Below are 15,585 nucleotides of genomic sequence, written 5' to 3'. Positions count from 1 at the left end.
ATCCCACAGCGTGTCACTGGTCCTGCACCCCATAGGATTGTTGCAAGTCACCATGGTAGGGATCAGTGCAGAATGACGAGTATGCTACCAACTACAGCCAACACCCCCCTGTCACCAAATCTCGCACATGAGATCAATGAATGCAGTCCAACACTGCTGCATGCATATACGACGCACATGCAACAAGACGTGAGTGCACACCATGACCCATCAGGAAGAAGCTACCCCCTCCATCATTCCATTGCACAGGACACATACCCGGGCAAGTAATGGGGTGACTGTATCCTGGGACATGTGTGCATGGCCAGTAATCACCTGCTGCCATGTAAGACTAGTACAGTTCTGCACCATGAATGTACAAACACTTACCTTCATTCCACTCTCATGCAGGTGATGCTGGCTACCCTTTGAAGCCGTGGCTCATGACCCCGGTCCGCAACCCACAGAACAGGCACGAGGAGGACTACAATAGATCCCATACCCATACACGGGTGGTGATAGAGCAGACCTTCGGCCTGTTGAAGGCACGATTTCGTTGCCTCAGCCGGTCGGGTGGGGCACTCATCTACAGCCACGAGAAGGTGTCCAAGATCACCATGGCATGTGTAATGCTGCACAACATGTGCATCCGTCGGAACGTGCCACTGCCCCCTGACGTGGAACTGCTACCACCAGATGATGATGAGGGGGAGGAGGAAGGAATGGCAGGACAGCATCACGGTGCCGATGCACAGGAGGGACGTTCCGTGCGGCAATCATTGATCGGACAATATTTCTGACTCACAAGTCAGCTGAGGGTGTGAGGATGACAGGACATTGGGCACTGGGTGTGGGGATACATGTACACCATGCACTGTGAGACATTAAAGGACACATGCACAATGATCAATGTCCACTCTGTTTCTTAGGGATGATCAACCAGTGTATTGAGTAATAATGTTCAAACGTGTACAACAAAACCTCCACCGTCACCTCCCTCCCCCTCCCCCCCAACTCCCACACACACACTCACCCCCATCCCCCTCCCCCCCAACTCCCACACACGCCCTCACACCCCTCCTCCTCCCCCCACAACAACCCCACAATAGTCCCATTGGTACAACATAGGCAACATGTGTGTGCCAGCATGGTCAACGTGCACTCCCAAAGCCAGGGGGATCCATGTTGTGGCAGCGCAATGTACGCAGTGAGCGTCGGACCGGGCAGGTCTGCGTGGACGAGCTTTGGGAGGGTGGGTCCACCCGCTCGGGCTGTGGTGTGGGGTGTGCTGCCTCCAGGGCATCTGCGATCCGGCCCAGCACCTCGCAGAGCCGGTTTGTGTTCGCCGTGATCACCTCGCCCAGAGCCTGAAGGTCATTGTGCCACTCCAACCTAGAATCACGATTGTCTCTGATGAACTCCTCAATGAGGCCTGTGCGGTGCTGGGAGCGCAATACATCCGTGGCCGATGTGCTTGGCAGGCTTGGTATTGGGCCTGCAGGCCTTTCCGGAGTGTCTGCAGAGGAAGTGGATTCAGGACAGGCAGGTTGTAATCCTTGCCCTGTGAGCCCTGGGGTGTCACTCTCCCCGGAGTCGCTGTGTGCCACCTGGCTGTATGATGGTGTGTCAGGGGTATGGGCAATGTCATTGGTATCCTCCGCGTTGGCTCCGGAAATTGATGGTGGGCTGTCTGGCACATCGAGGAGGCACATGGCTGCATGCTCCCCAGCCACACTGGACTCCTCTGAGTGCAGCGTGGGGCACGTGTCCAGCGGCACTGCAGGCATGGGTAGGGGTGCAGGTGGGGTTTGTGCACCCTCGATGGGGGTTGGAGGAGCAGGTGGTGTTGCTTGTGTTTTTCTCCTGCTTGCAGGTATACGTTGTCCCCTGCCTCTGCCCCTGGAGGTACTGGCCTGGGTGCTTTCCTGGTCCTCGCTGTCATGCCCGCTGCCTGTGGGGGGGGGGAGGGAGACGGCATGAGCAATGATTTGGGTGTCAGCATTTGTACATGCCTATGGTATCACAATGGGATTGCAGCGTTTTGTGGACATTTGGGTTGTGAGTGGGACAGTGATCTGGGCTTGGATGCTAAATGCATGCAGATGTCTGGGTCACTCATGTTGGCGGCGTACTGTGATGACTCACATTCAAAGTGTTTACAATCACTGCCCCGTGTGCCTCACAGATTTGGCCTCTTTGTGTGGTATGGGCCATATGGGTTACAACCTTGCACCTGACATCAGACTGGGTCCCACTTGTTACGGCATGATTTCATTGGGGGGGGGGGGTTTGCCCAACCAAGACGTGACACCTTGCCCAGCCCTTGGCAGTGACTTACATTAGGAATGCATGTTCTGTCTTGAATCATGACACTCACCTCCATCAGCGGATGACGCTGCACCGCACTCCATTTCGCCAACCCCTTCTATGGCTTCTGTGCCCATCATGGCCGCGCACGTTTCCTCCCACGGCATCATTTTGATGAGGGAACCTGGCCCTCCTCCTGTCTCCAGTGCCTGACTTCGGTTTGCCGAGAGGATGGCCCGCACCCGGAGACGGAGGTCATCCCACCGTTTCCGGCAATCCTTGGTGGTGCGGGGGGTGTTTCCTACGGCGCTCACCCTCTGTACTACCAAGGCCCAGATCTCTTTCTTCCTGACGACGGTGGGCCTACGCATATCACTGCTGAATACAGTGTCTGCATGTTCGTGCAGGGTGTCCACCAGAATCTGGAGCTCATCCTGGGTAAAGCGCTCCTTTCTTATGCGTGCGGCCCCCTTTTTTAGTGCTTTAGGCATGATGCTGGTCTCGAATGCCAATTTCTCTCTTCAGTATATGCCTCTGGGTCCTGTATGGAGAGGATGGCAATGGATTGTGATTTTAAAGATGGCCGCCGTGCTCCTTCCCGTTCCTGTGCGATGACGTTTTTTCCGGTTCCGTTCTTTACCGGTGACTCCATGTCGGTAGTGTTATGTACGGTGCATTTGTTGGCGGTAAGTGCTTTGGGGGCACTTTTGCAGCATGGCGCTAACTTTCATTACCGGCATTGAGGAAAGCGCATACTCGCGAAGTCAGAATAGGCCGATTTTTACGGTCTAGTGCCAGCACGGAAACGCTCTTAACGCCATGCCGGTATTCCCCTATACTTACCGCTCAACTCGGAATGACCCCCTTTGTCTTTGGTGAAGTTCTGTGGTGCGGGTGTGGGGGTTTTTAAGTCCCCAAAGATAGAGATAGAGAAAATCTCTTTGGTGTGGGATTGAGCTTCCAGGATCCTAGTTTCAAAGGAGATGGCTTTTGCTTTGAAGATAGCCTGTTTGTATTCTTTAGCACAGGTCTTAAAGTCAAGTTTTGCTTTATCCGTTTGAGTGGATTGCCAAAGTGTTAGGGCTGCATGTTTCTTGGATCGAAGTGCCAAGAGGTCGGTGGTGAACCATGCATTTGTGTGGCTGGAGGGTTTGGCCTTTCATGGTTTTAGTGGCGCGATATCTTCAACTGCTGCTTTGATGGCTTTGTCATAGGTAAGTGCCAGGATCTCTGGGTCGGCTGAGAGTGGGGGCCTGAAGGCTAGTCCTGACAGATAAGGAAATAGCCTTTCTTTTGTAATTTGCCTGGAGCTTCTGGCGAGGGCCCATGGCACGGGTGGCCTTGGGATATGTTTCTTTCTGGCAGTAGGTATGCTGAAGTGGATGACATGGTGGTCAGACCAGGGGGTGGGTGAGTTGGCAGTGATAGTGAGGGGGCAGTTGTGTTGGGCAATCCAGTCAAGGGAACGTCCCTGACTGTGAGTGGGACCTGTCACAGTGTTACTGAACCCTATTGTCTCGAGCGCAGTTTTGAACGATTTGGCACCAGTGTCATTGTCGTTGTTGAGGCTAAATTGAGGTCTCCTAGTAATATGGCCTTTGATGATTTTTTTAGATTGACAGACAGAAGGTGAGTAAGGGCAGTTTGGAAGTCACCTACTGGTCCAGGTGGTCGGTAGACAAGATGAACGTTGATGGTACAGTGGTGAGAGATGTTCATTTTAGCAAGTCACTGTTATTGTCTATGATCTTATTGGTCTTTCTAACCTTCCACCTTCTTTCCTGCCTTTCCTTTCACCCTGCCGGAGCTCTCTCCCTCTACTCCCCAGCACGGAACATCGTGCCGGATTTCCTTCACATTGCACTTTTCCTGGGGGTAAGGAGTGGGATCCCTCACCAGACAAAGATATTAGCTTCTGACAAACCCTTTAGTGGCTGGCCATGCTTAAGGATGTCAGCCCTTAAGTTATAGGATGATTCCTGAGTCTTCAGCCAAATGGCTTCATTATCCAACATTAAAGGGAAGCTGCAGTCCAACTTGAATTTACTCTCTCACCGTCCAATAGCGAATATTCCCTTTGGAGGGGACTACAGAGAAAGGGAGTGGATATTTGATGAAGTCAAGGCGCAACCTTGTAACAGAACTCAGAATGGTCTCTTCAGCATTTGGTAGCAGTCCTTCAATGGAGCAGTCCTACTAGAGCTGTGTAGTTCTTTCAGAAAGTATATGTCAGATAATGCAGAGATGTCCTTCTGTCAAGGGCACTACGGCCTGACCTGAGTGATATCACGAAGAAGCCATTGTCCCTTTCCAGTCTCTGCACTATATATGCAACTTAAAGGGCTTGAACCCCAGAATGTTCTCCTTTTCTCAGGCAGACTGCTCTATATGAATCCAAGAGGATCAAAATAACCTGAACTCTCAAGTGCCATAAAATGCATCAGAAACTGAAGTCCTGACTGTACGTGTAGAGGACAATGTCGCTGCCCAAGTGGGAAGGAAGACACCAACAAGATACCACACGTCAGCACAAGCATTCGCAAGTGCGCTGAATGAAAAGAGATAGAAATCCCAGAAAGTAATTGAATCCTCAGACATGGACAAACCTGCAGTGAAAACAGGCGCGGAAACACAATGATGCCTGAACCATGGAAGAAGAAACAGTGAGGATGGAACACAGAGAACAGCGCATGGTAGAGGTCTGAATGAATTCAGAATGTTTCTGCAGCACTTTGGAGGACTCAGGCAGCATATCTAGGGGGAATATCAGGGCTCCCTGAACCTCACTGTCAGGAGGCAGTGTGCTAGACACTATCCTTCGGGTGTGGAATGAAAACAGAAAGAAGGGTGTTTTAATTCCTTCCTGCTAACATCAAGCTGGATTTCCACCTCCTACATTTCAGGAAAGATCTGAAAACCCTGCTCTTCAAGGAACACTTCTCTGAACAAATGAAAACCACAGACCGGCAAAACTACCACTCCCCACTTTATTTTACCAACCTTAATTGTACTGTGCTCCATTGCATTCTAGCTAGGTTTGTGCTATATATAAATTACCTGCATACATAAATCACCTACATACATCCCTTCAAAGAGGATATGTGGCAAAGAATTGGCTGTCGGTTTTCTATCTCTTTCACTGTGAGCTGGATAAAGGAGCAGCTGGTTGCTGTATCCATGAGACTGTGTGTTTGAGCTAAGAGGCTGCTGAGTGGTGTAGAGTTCCATTGAGCAACTGATAGCTGTATGATAGGGACTCCCCGGCCCCCGCAATCATAGCCAATCATGACACTGTTTTTATTTACTGAATAAAGACTAACTGAACCTCCATCTCAGGTGCCATATCAATGGATCAATGGATCAAAATGGTGAGCAATCTATTCCATTTCCTTTCTGTTGTTATCAATTCTTCTTTCGCTCCATCAGTCAGTGAGTGAGCAATTGAGACTGTAGCTGAGTGTGTGCTGAATCTTAAATAGAACAGTAACCCCTGTTTTTTTAGGTATGTATACTTTCCCCAATCTAATTGGTCAATGTATGTGAATGGGCAGTGTTCCAAATGCAACCTCACAGTAGACATATACCTCGGCAGTCATTGGGCATATTTATGAAAGAGGCAGTCTGATGGGGGTAACTTCTAAACCCAGTTTTCATCCCATTTAATGTGAGGTTATCACAGGGATTTCTTGCATTAAATATTGTAACATTTTCAGGTAATATTACAATTTTATGAATTTGCCCACATATATCTCTGCCTGGTGCGAATCAAATGATGATGCAATTTTTATCACAATAGGACCAATGGTTAATTGCTTACTGATTTTGGCTATACCATATTAATACTTTTCTGTGTAAAATATTTTTCCATCTCAGTGACAGTCCCTGTGGACGCTATGACATATGACACACTAGCGTGCGACATTTGTTTGTGACAAAATAATACAAATGTGCCTAATTTCCATAATTTAAAATCACATAAGCAAAATTGATAGCCCTAAATACAGCATCTCAAACTGAACACATCACAAACAAGAATAATTTTTCTGCAACATTATTTTTCAGAATTATGGACGAAATAGTAAATCCCACTGCAAAAAAAAATGTTTTTTCAATACAAAATATTAAATCTTCAGTTCTTTAGGTGTTAGTTCAGGGCAAATACTATGACCCAGAGGCCTGGCAGTGATAACGTCTTTGAGGTTTGAAATTCTCGGGTCTGTAGATTTTCAGATAACCTTTGTTTTTCCAGGTTGTTTTCTGCCTTAATGAGTGCATGGGAGATCAGAGTAGGCAAAACAGATCGGCTGGTCACACTAAACCCCCATTAAGTGTTACTTATCTGAAGCCCACCATACACAGATGCAACTCATAAATGCAGGTTCAGGATTTTCAGTGAGGTCTAGCCTTTCTGTGACAAAGTTGCAAGCCAATAGTCATCTTTATGGCTCTACTCCCACCAGTTCATCTCCGTGAGAAAGCATGGGATTTGTTTTCTCATCTCATTTGAGGGTAAGTGGCATGAGGAGAATATAGATGTCAAGAGTTAATTTCTGGCTGATGCTTGATTCAGATTACTTTCTCCCAATTGCCAATTTTAAAGGACATGGTTCTCTACCCTTAGATGTAATATTTGCCATGAATGCAGTGTATCCACTTTAGCAAACAATTGCAGAATGCTTTCTGGTACTTGGACATCTTTATCTCTGCCCATGTCAATTATAGTTTTATTTGCGTGACTGCAAAACATTGTACATGTGTTTTTCAATGCTGTGCGCAGGCTGCAGCTTACATGTTGGTTTTGACCATGGCACCTTGTTCTGCATCTTTTCTTATGAATTAGATTTCCCTACAGCCAATATGTGTGGCTATTATATATGAGTTAGCTAAATCAATTAGTGCCTTCAGAAAATGTGAAAGATACATGGTTCTGACTACCTACTTTTGGTTTTTGCTCTCTCCTTTGCAGCCTTGCCATTGGAGTCCCACCTCTGCAGTGGTTAGTGTCTTCAAGGCATGTTCAAGGTTGGGTAATACTGTTGAGCAACTGCACCTTTGTGTGAGCTATTCTTTCCTGGTGTGGGTAGCCCACAGAGCTAAGTTTGTTTAACCTATAAATCCTGAAATCGGTAGGTCTGTTGGAAATAATACCACCTTTCCTAGGGAAGTGACCTGTCTGATGGCACTGCACAACTCATAACGAGCTGCTCCCAGAGTGGCCTTTGTCAGGTGGGTGGCCTTGTCCGATATCCTATTTTCAAATAAGAGACAGCTCAGGTTGAACCTTGGGGTCAGGTTCTGTCAATGACATCTAACACCATGCTGTGGCCAACCAACAGATCACATGGCACCTGAGATGGAAGTTCAGTTAGTCTTTATTCAAAATTGTAAACAAGCTTGGATAAAAAGGAATTCCGTTCTTGAGATCAGTAAATATAAACAGTGTCATGATTGGATATAAATGATTGCGGTGGTCGGGGAGTCCCTATCATACAGCTATCAGTTGCTCAATGGAACTCTACACCGCTCAGCAGCCTCTTAGCTCAAACTCACGGTCTCATGGATACAGCAACCAGCTGCTCCTTTATCCAGCTCACAGTGAAAGAGATAGAAAGCCGACAGCCAATTATTTGCCACAGCTCCGCTTTGAAGGGATGTATGTAGGTGATTTATGTATGTAGGCAATTTATATATAGCACAAACCTAGCTAGAATGCAATGGAGCACAGTACAATTAAGGTTGCTAGAATAAAGTGGGGAGTGGTATTTTTGCCGGTCTGTGATTTTCATTTGTTTGGGGAAGTGTTCCTCAAAGAGCAGGGTTTTCAGATCTTTCCTGAAATGTAGGAGGTGGAAATCCAGCTTGATGTTAGCAGGAAGGAAATAAAACACCCTTCTTTCTATTTTCATTCCACACCAGAAGGATAGTGTCTAGCACACTGCCTCCTGACAGTGAGGTTCAGGGAGCCCTGATATTCCCCTCCCCAAAAGATGGCTCCCCAAAAGATGGTTTGTCTTTCTTCCTGATAAGGGATATAGTTCACATTTACTTAATGGCTCAACTAAGGAATATAGTGTACTTTTGACTTTTTGAATCCAATAAGTGTAGCGTGACCTTTCCACTTTTCTCTTGATATATGTTGTCATTCAGAATGGGGCAGCCCAGATTCACTAGGGTAAAGCAATCTTCTACACTCGGTCAGCTGGCCTGCTCCTACTGCAGTTATCCTCCTTGCCTTTTCTCTTTGCACGCTTGTATAGTTCAAGCTAAAACTTTACTTTGCATTCCCACCATCGGATGGGTCCCTTACAGCCTTTACTTACACTTCTGGTGCTTCCTCTTCCTGGTATGTGCTACTTGAGACTTTGAAATGGCCGGTCACCATTTTGAATACAGGCAGAAGTCATATGTCACACTGTCCTACGTGTTTGGTCCTCACTGACTTTGCTTCTGTAGTTCCGGTGGTGCTGTTTCCTTTGTGTTTGAAGTTACTGGCAGTTCCAGGGATTTCCCCCCATTCATCTTTAGGTTACTGGATAGATGCAGCTTGGAGTTTGGGTGAAACTGCATTTTCTAGGGTGTTTCTGAGTTTGAGTTGTCCTTATCCTATTAGCTACACATCTTGCCTACTGGTGGGGAAAAGTGGCCATTCCAGGGGTCAGGCGCTCTGCTTGCATATAGGTGTTAGGACCTTGCAAAGGAAAACCAAGAATAGAGGGGGAACAAACAGTACAAGGGAGGGGTGACAAAAATGGCCAACCACACCAAAAGTGTTAAAGTAAACATAGTTTCTAGCTAGATTAGAGTCCCTCTACTGAGAATGCACAGAGTTTAAATAGTATGTGCTATGAAAATTTATTATAATTGGTATGGTGTTTATTGAGCGCATACTTTGCTTCAGGGAGCAACAGAGCAATTTACAAATCATAGGGGTAAGTACAAAGTAATGGAAGCAGAGATACAAGGGACTGAGGAGCTTAACACGGGGGTGGGCAGCAGGGAATTTGGCAGCAAGGGATCTATAAGCAGCCAGGGGAGTAAACAGGAGGAGCAGATTCTCCAGTCACATGAGTGGAGGATGTGTGGACTAGTTGTTAGGGAGGAGCCATTCCTTCCAGAGGAGGGTCTTGAGCTCCTTCCTGAAATGTAGAAGTGAATGGGCGAGTCTTGCATTTATGGGAAGGAGTCTGAGGGCATAGACAGCAAAGGCCTGTCTTCTGGTTCTTTCTTTTCTGCACCAACAGAGTTCAAGGCCGCATATTCCTTACTTCTGATGGATCGTAGGCCTACAGAGATGCTGAGCTTCTCAGCAAAGCTTTCTTGGGGACTTGATGGCAAGAGCCTTGTATATGATGCAGCAGGATTTGAAGTTACATGTGCTTGCAGCAGTATCCAGTGGAATTCGATGAGGGTTGGGGTGATCTAGCTGTGGATTCCTTTGCTGAGTCATGCTGCACCATTTAGGACGCATCTCAAGGGTGTCAGTGTGGTCACTGGAAAGCCTTCGAGAATGGCATTGCCACCATACAGATGGGTGAGGACCAATGCAGCAGATATTAAGCTGTGAAGAAGGGCTGGATATTCAGCAGGAGGGAAAGTTGGCTCCAAGCCATTTTTTCTTCCTTGACATGTGCTCCTTCAAGGAGTGGTGTCTGTCAATGTAGAACCCAAGGCACTTGACGAATCTGTTCAGCTGGGGTGTGAAGCCATTGGGGTACATAGCAGAAAGCCAGGAATGAATCTATGCAGGAGCGTATACGATCACCTTTTAGCCCACTGTACATCACCAGAGAAGAAATATCCATTTGTATATTAGTTCAGTATTCTTCTCTGTGAAAGGTAAAGAGAGCTGAAAACATAGTTTTAGATCCACCTGAGTGGGAACCATCCAAGAGAACAGGTTATTTGGCTGGTCTGTATTTATTTAAAATATTACCTTATTAAAGTACAGAATAAGACAATAACATATACATCAATTAAGACAATAACATGTACATCAATTAAGACAATAACATGTACATCAATTAATATACAACTTAGCAAGATACCTTAATCTAAAAGGACAAAAGATTGCAAAACAACTTTTGAAGAGGTCTGTTCTTACAGGTGTCCTTGTCATGTTTCCTTTTCATTTAACATTTAACACATATTTCACTAATTTGTTGTGCTGTATATTTAAATCAATTAATGAAACAATGAAGACAACCAAAATATGTAAATCATTTGTTTTTATTGCAGTGAATATAAACAACTCCAAAAATGCATTTGTTGGAGGAAATCAAAATACTAGAAATGTGGTGTCCTCTGGCCACACAAAACTCTACACAAAGAATTTTGTGGTTCACCTGACTACAACATGAAAACGTACGACTACAACTGGTTTAAAGGAATGTATTAAAGAATATCAAGTCAATAGAAGTACGGACAGATCTTACATAGTATCATCCGGAAGGGAACACAGTTCCATCTGTAAATAAAGCAAAACAATACAATTAAACACAAAGCATCATTTTTATAAAAACCAAATACGATTTTAGTATGTAAATCATGTTTTTTGGTAACAGCGATAGTCATGCGACAACACAGAAAGTGTCACTACAGGCCTCAATCTTTTTAATGACACTTCACTACCCCTCTCCAGAATTTCATTCACTTAACAATGTTTTTCACCCATGCTTAAGTAGGTAAACCCAAGGAATAGATAAGTGGAATATAATGTCTAAGGCACCCTAGATGATTGCTGCAAAGATCGATTTGGAAGCTGCTGGACACCACAGGTGTTCAGCCTGGTTGAGCTGAGAGTGCATTATATCCGTCTGAGGCCAATTGAATGAGCACGAATGAGTTGCCTCATTCTCCACCACAAGGTCTGGGGAGCGGATGTTGTTCGCAAAGCTAGGCCCAAAGCATGATTACGGTGTAAATTTAAGCCATGACCAAAGCGACATGACATGGTGGGCACAGGTAAAAGCAAATGTGCCTACATACAGCCATGGCCCATGCTTCAGACAGGACCCCTCATCCACTAAACACAATTTTGCAAGATGACGGTCAGCCCAAGTGGGTAAATTGGGCTTTAATCCCAGTTTGGGTGCACAGTTTGAGGTGATTAGTCTTCATACTACATAACCCCCATTACACCTTTCGGTTTGAATCTGCAGACACTGTATTCTGCATAGTTGTGTGTCAAGTGCTACACTAGGACTCTGTGCGTAGGGGTATATTTCTATATTTTCTAAGGGGGGGACTGGGCACTTTAAAGTTGCCACCCTTACCACCACCAGTGACATTTAAGAAAACGGCCAACTGACTCCAAACTCATTTGGGCAATTTAGGTCAATGGTGGGAGAGGTGGATGGAATGGAATGGTGCACAGACTTGAGGTATACAATTTCCACACACATTTCAATAGACTAGAGAAATGGGTATAGGGACAAAATAGGAACTATCTGACAGCGCTGCTTACTTACACCACGTGTTTTAAATATTTTAAATCAGCAGAGGCAAAGATGACATTTTGTCCCCTGCAAGGGTGTCGATATTTTGAAAGCCGTACCGTTTTAGCCAAGCCATTCTATATTCCTGTACAGTATTTTAACTTTTATTTCCTCGCAAGGTTTGTAAGTTTAACTGATAGGACTGGGCATTTCACATCTAGCACAGGCCATTTTGATATATATGTAATCTGCCGTCAAAGTGGTTATGAATGTTGTATAACTTCTCTTGGTCATAGGCATGAGTGTCCTAGATCAATTGGCTTCTTCTACTTTACAAGAGCATATGCATTGTTCATCGGTTCAGAAAACAAAGCACCTTCAACAGCAGGACTTTGCAATGGGGATTGCATCTTCCTCTGGAGCAATGCTGTGCAGACATACAGAGTCAGCTGAGTATCAAGTGGACTGATGGGCCAGCTCATCTACTGCATCCCTTAACCCTGCACCCTGAAGGAAAGACATCTTCGTTTGGTGTACATCAATCTACTGTTTGATTGTAATCCTAAACACCTGACCTGAATTCACAACTGCTGGAGAAGAATTCAGCTCTGATAAGCCTGAAATGAAAAACGTGTTAATATACATTGTGCGAGGCCCGAGGACTCGGCACATTGTGGTACATGCCTTTCTGTCATCAGGCATCAACCCAACATTGGTCCAGTAGCACATGTAGTTAAAATAAGACTATCTCCCAAGAAGTGCTGCTCTGTTTACAGTTGCACAGAAAATCTGCCCACACCTCCATCTCTTTTTGTGCCAATGTAAACTCATGGGGATCTGCTGCCAGACCCTGAAAGTTGACTTCGATAGGTGGAATGTGACAGTGTAGAAAAAGCACAACAAAGCTGTCTTCCAGGAAGAATCCGTGGTGGTTTTTTTTTATAGTGGATATAACATTCTAGCAAGGTTTTCACCAAAACCTCAGCCAGAGGCCTCCATCTGGGACAACAGCCAACAAACTAGAAATCCAAATGTGAATGTGTTCACCAGCCTTCTTCAACAGCAGTTCCATTGAGAAATTTAGATGGGAATATTTATCATAGACAATTATGGGGTGGCAAGTGGAGGTCTTATGTCAAGGTTCATACTGCATTACATCAGACAAATGCTACATTTTAAACACTTTTGCCTAAAGTGTTAATTGCCCACCCACGCAAACTAAATTCTTCTACAATTCCTGCCTGGCTCTAACAATGTCTTGCTGTGCTTTTCATTAGTATTCGATTTAATGCAGATCTGGGACTCAATATTTTTTTTGTCCTACTGTTTTATGCTATTGATGGCTGACTGGGCTCTCTCACGTCTGCACAAAATGGCAGCTAGCACAAAATTAGCCGCTTAGCAACTTTTCAAAGCAGCTATGTGGAATCTCTGTAAACCAGAGATGCGTTTGGATGAACTGAAGGAGACTCACCTCATACCTACCTTTTTCTTATGTCTTTGAAGGGTGGAAAAACACCACAATTACTGTAGCGTATGGCCTTGTTGATTGGATAAGGATAAACTAACTTGCCATTTTCATGTGATATTGATGCGCACGTGGTCCTGAAGGCAGGGAAATGCACATCCATTGCTCGGGCTTTTATAAGGTCTGGCAGTGGCTATCCCAACATCCTGCTTCTGGGTTTTATGGGGAAAAGAGAATAAAAATGGTGATGGCCAGATTGAAAGGAGACATCCATTGGCACTGTAGTATCTAGCACAACTTCCCCCTAACATCCGTAACTAAAATATAGGATATGGGGATTAAGGAGGCCCTCGCTGCAATTGAAGAAGCGCGAAGTAGGTCATTATGCCGTTCTACAGCACTCGACCGCAAATTGGGTTTAAACCTAACTCGAGTAAGTACACACGCGCCAAGTTCTATAAAGGCTAATGTCAGCCCACTACCCATGGAGAAACAACACATAGTAAACGTCTCTCCAGTGGTACACACAGTAATACCCCTATGTAAGGAAGATAGTCATGCTGCACCACTCCCTCTTCCTGACATACAAATTTCCCAAATGATGGATAGTAACATAAATTCTCCTGGGCTAGATATCACTAAGGGGATTGATGGGCAAAACATGCCTAATATGCCATTGCATGCACATCTCTTAGTTCAGAATACAGCCACATTAAATCTAGCGCTCCTCAACACCAGATCGCTAGTTAAACACTCAATAGATGTCCGAGATTATATTAAGGACAATAACATCGATATCATGTGCCTGACTGAAACTTGGCTGTCGGAGGCGCACGGACCTACGATAGAACAGGTTACCCCATCAGGTTACACCTTTTTCGGTAAACACCGCAAAGATGGACATGGGGGGGGAGCGGCTGTTATATGTAAAGAGGATTTGAAAATGTATGAATCCAAAATTGATTGCGAAGGATGCGACATCTTACATACTAAATTTATCCCCAATCCTAACTTCAGTATAAACATAATAACTGTGTATAGACCACCCAGACTTAATCACAATTTTAATGAACAGCTTATTAATGCTTTAAATACCATTCTATCCACAAACTCAGCCACCATATTAGTGGGGGATTTAAATTTGTGGCAAGGGAATGTTAAAGATAAAAAAGCTAAGGAACTGGAAAAAATGCTTAAAAGAAATAACATTCAGGTGCATAACAACGACCCGACACATGTTAAAGGCAACATCCTGGATTGGATGGCGAGTTACAATATTGTCTTATCAAACATCACCACCACACCTTGTATATGGTCTGATCATCTTTTTGTCTCTAGTCTAATACATCTTCCTCCCCTACAAAAGCATGAACATGAGCTGCCGCGCAAAATAATGCACAGGAATTACAAGGCACTTACTACAGAAATTCTAACAGAATGCCTGTCCTCACTCATGTCCGCCACAACTGATTCCGATCATCCGGACCACCTTGTGGAAAAATATAATTCCAAAATGGCCATCTTATTGGATTCAGTAGCCCCTATGAAATTAAAAAGTATAAGAAAATCTAACCACAAACAAAAATGGTTCTTACCACAGTTAACTATACTGAAGGCCACTAAGCGACGAGCAGAGCGCGCTTGGCGCAAAGACCAAAATTTGGCAAACAGAGTTATCTGGAAAACCCATGCCAAAACATACAAAGACGCCATTGCGGAAGCAAAGCGGACTTATTACAATGATCAAATAGCTTCAGCTGATAATGACACCAAGGAACTTTTTCGCCTTTTTAGGTCCTGGGAAAAACCGGAAGTTTTAAATCACTCAATTATCCCCACTAAAGAGGACTGTGTTAGAACACAAAAAGCCTTCTCTGATAAACTTACATGCGCCCAAGATAAAATTCGGAGGCAATTACCTCAACAAACCCTTGAGATAAACCCTACTTTAACTCAAGAGGTCAATTTTAACCATATGATCAATCACACTGAACCACAAGAAGAGGAGCAAAAATTAATGGACACTGGTTTTAAATTCTCTGAAATCACATTGGCAGAGATTGAAAACATCATGAGAGTTATGAATCCTACCAGTTGTCCAGGAGACTTGATTCCATCGAAAATCATATTAGATCATCAAAACATCTTTGCACCATTTATGTGCAGATTTGTAAACGCCTCTTTCAGGCATTGTACAGTTCCACAAGCCATTAAATCAGTGGCTGTTACCCCCCTTCTAAAAAAAGCTGGCTTGGATCCTAAAGATGCTGCTAACTATCGTCCAATTACCAACACTCTTTTCTTTCTGAAACTGGTAGATAAGGTTGCTACCTCTCAACTTCAATCATATATTGAAAACACGGGAAGGTTGCACGAGAGGCAATCGGGTTTCCGCCG

General features: G+C 44.8%; 1 long non-coding RNA gene across 1 annotated transcript in view; it reads right to left on the bottom strand.

The window, feature by feature from the left end:
- Positions 1-10,494: 10,494 nt before the first annotated feature.
- The window catches only part of LOC138583049 (uncharacterized), a 144,373-nt gene continuing 139,282 nt past the window's right edge, over positions 10,495-15,585 (bottom strand). The window contains exon 3 of the long non-coding RNA XR_011305139.1: positions 10,495-10,750. This is a non-coding gene — a long non-coding RNA (uncharacterized lncRNA). The remainder of the gene's footprint in view (positions 10,751-15,585) is intronic.

This window comes from Ambystoma mexicanum, chromosome 3q (assembly GCF_040938575.1).
Source record: "Ambystoma mexicanum isolate Mex_15411 chromosome 3q, UKY_AmexF1_1, whole genome shotgun sequence".
NCBI lineage: Eukaryota > Metazoa > Chordata > Amphibia > Caudata > Ambystomatidae > Ambystoma > Ambystoma mexicanum.
The sequence above is the reverse complement of the archived record's forward strand: the minus strand, read 5'-3'. Positions and strand labels throughout refer to the sequence as shown.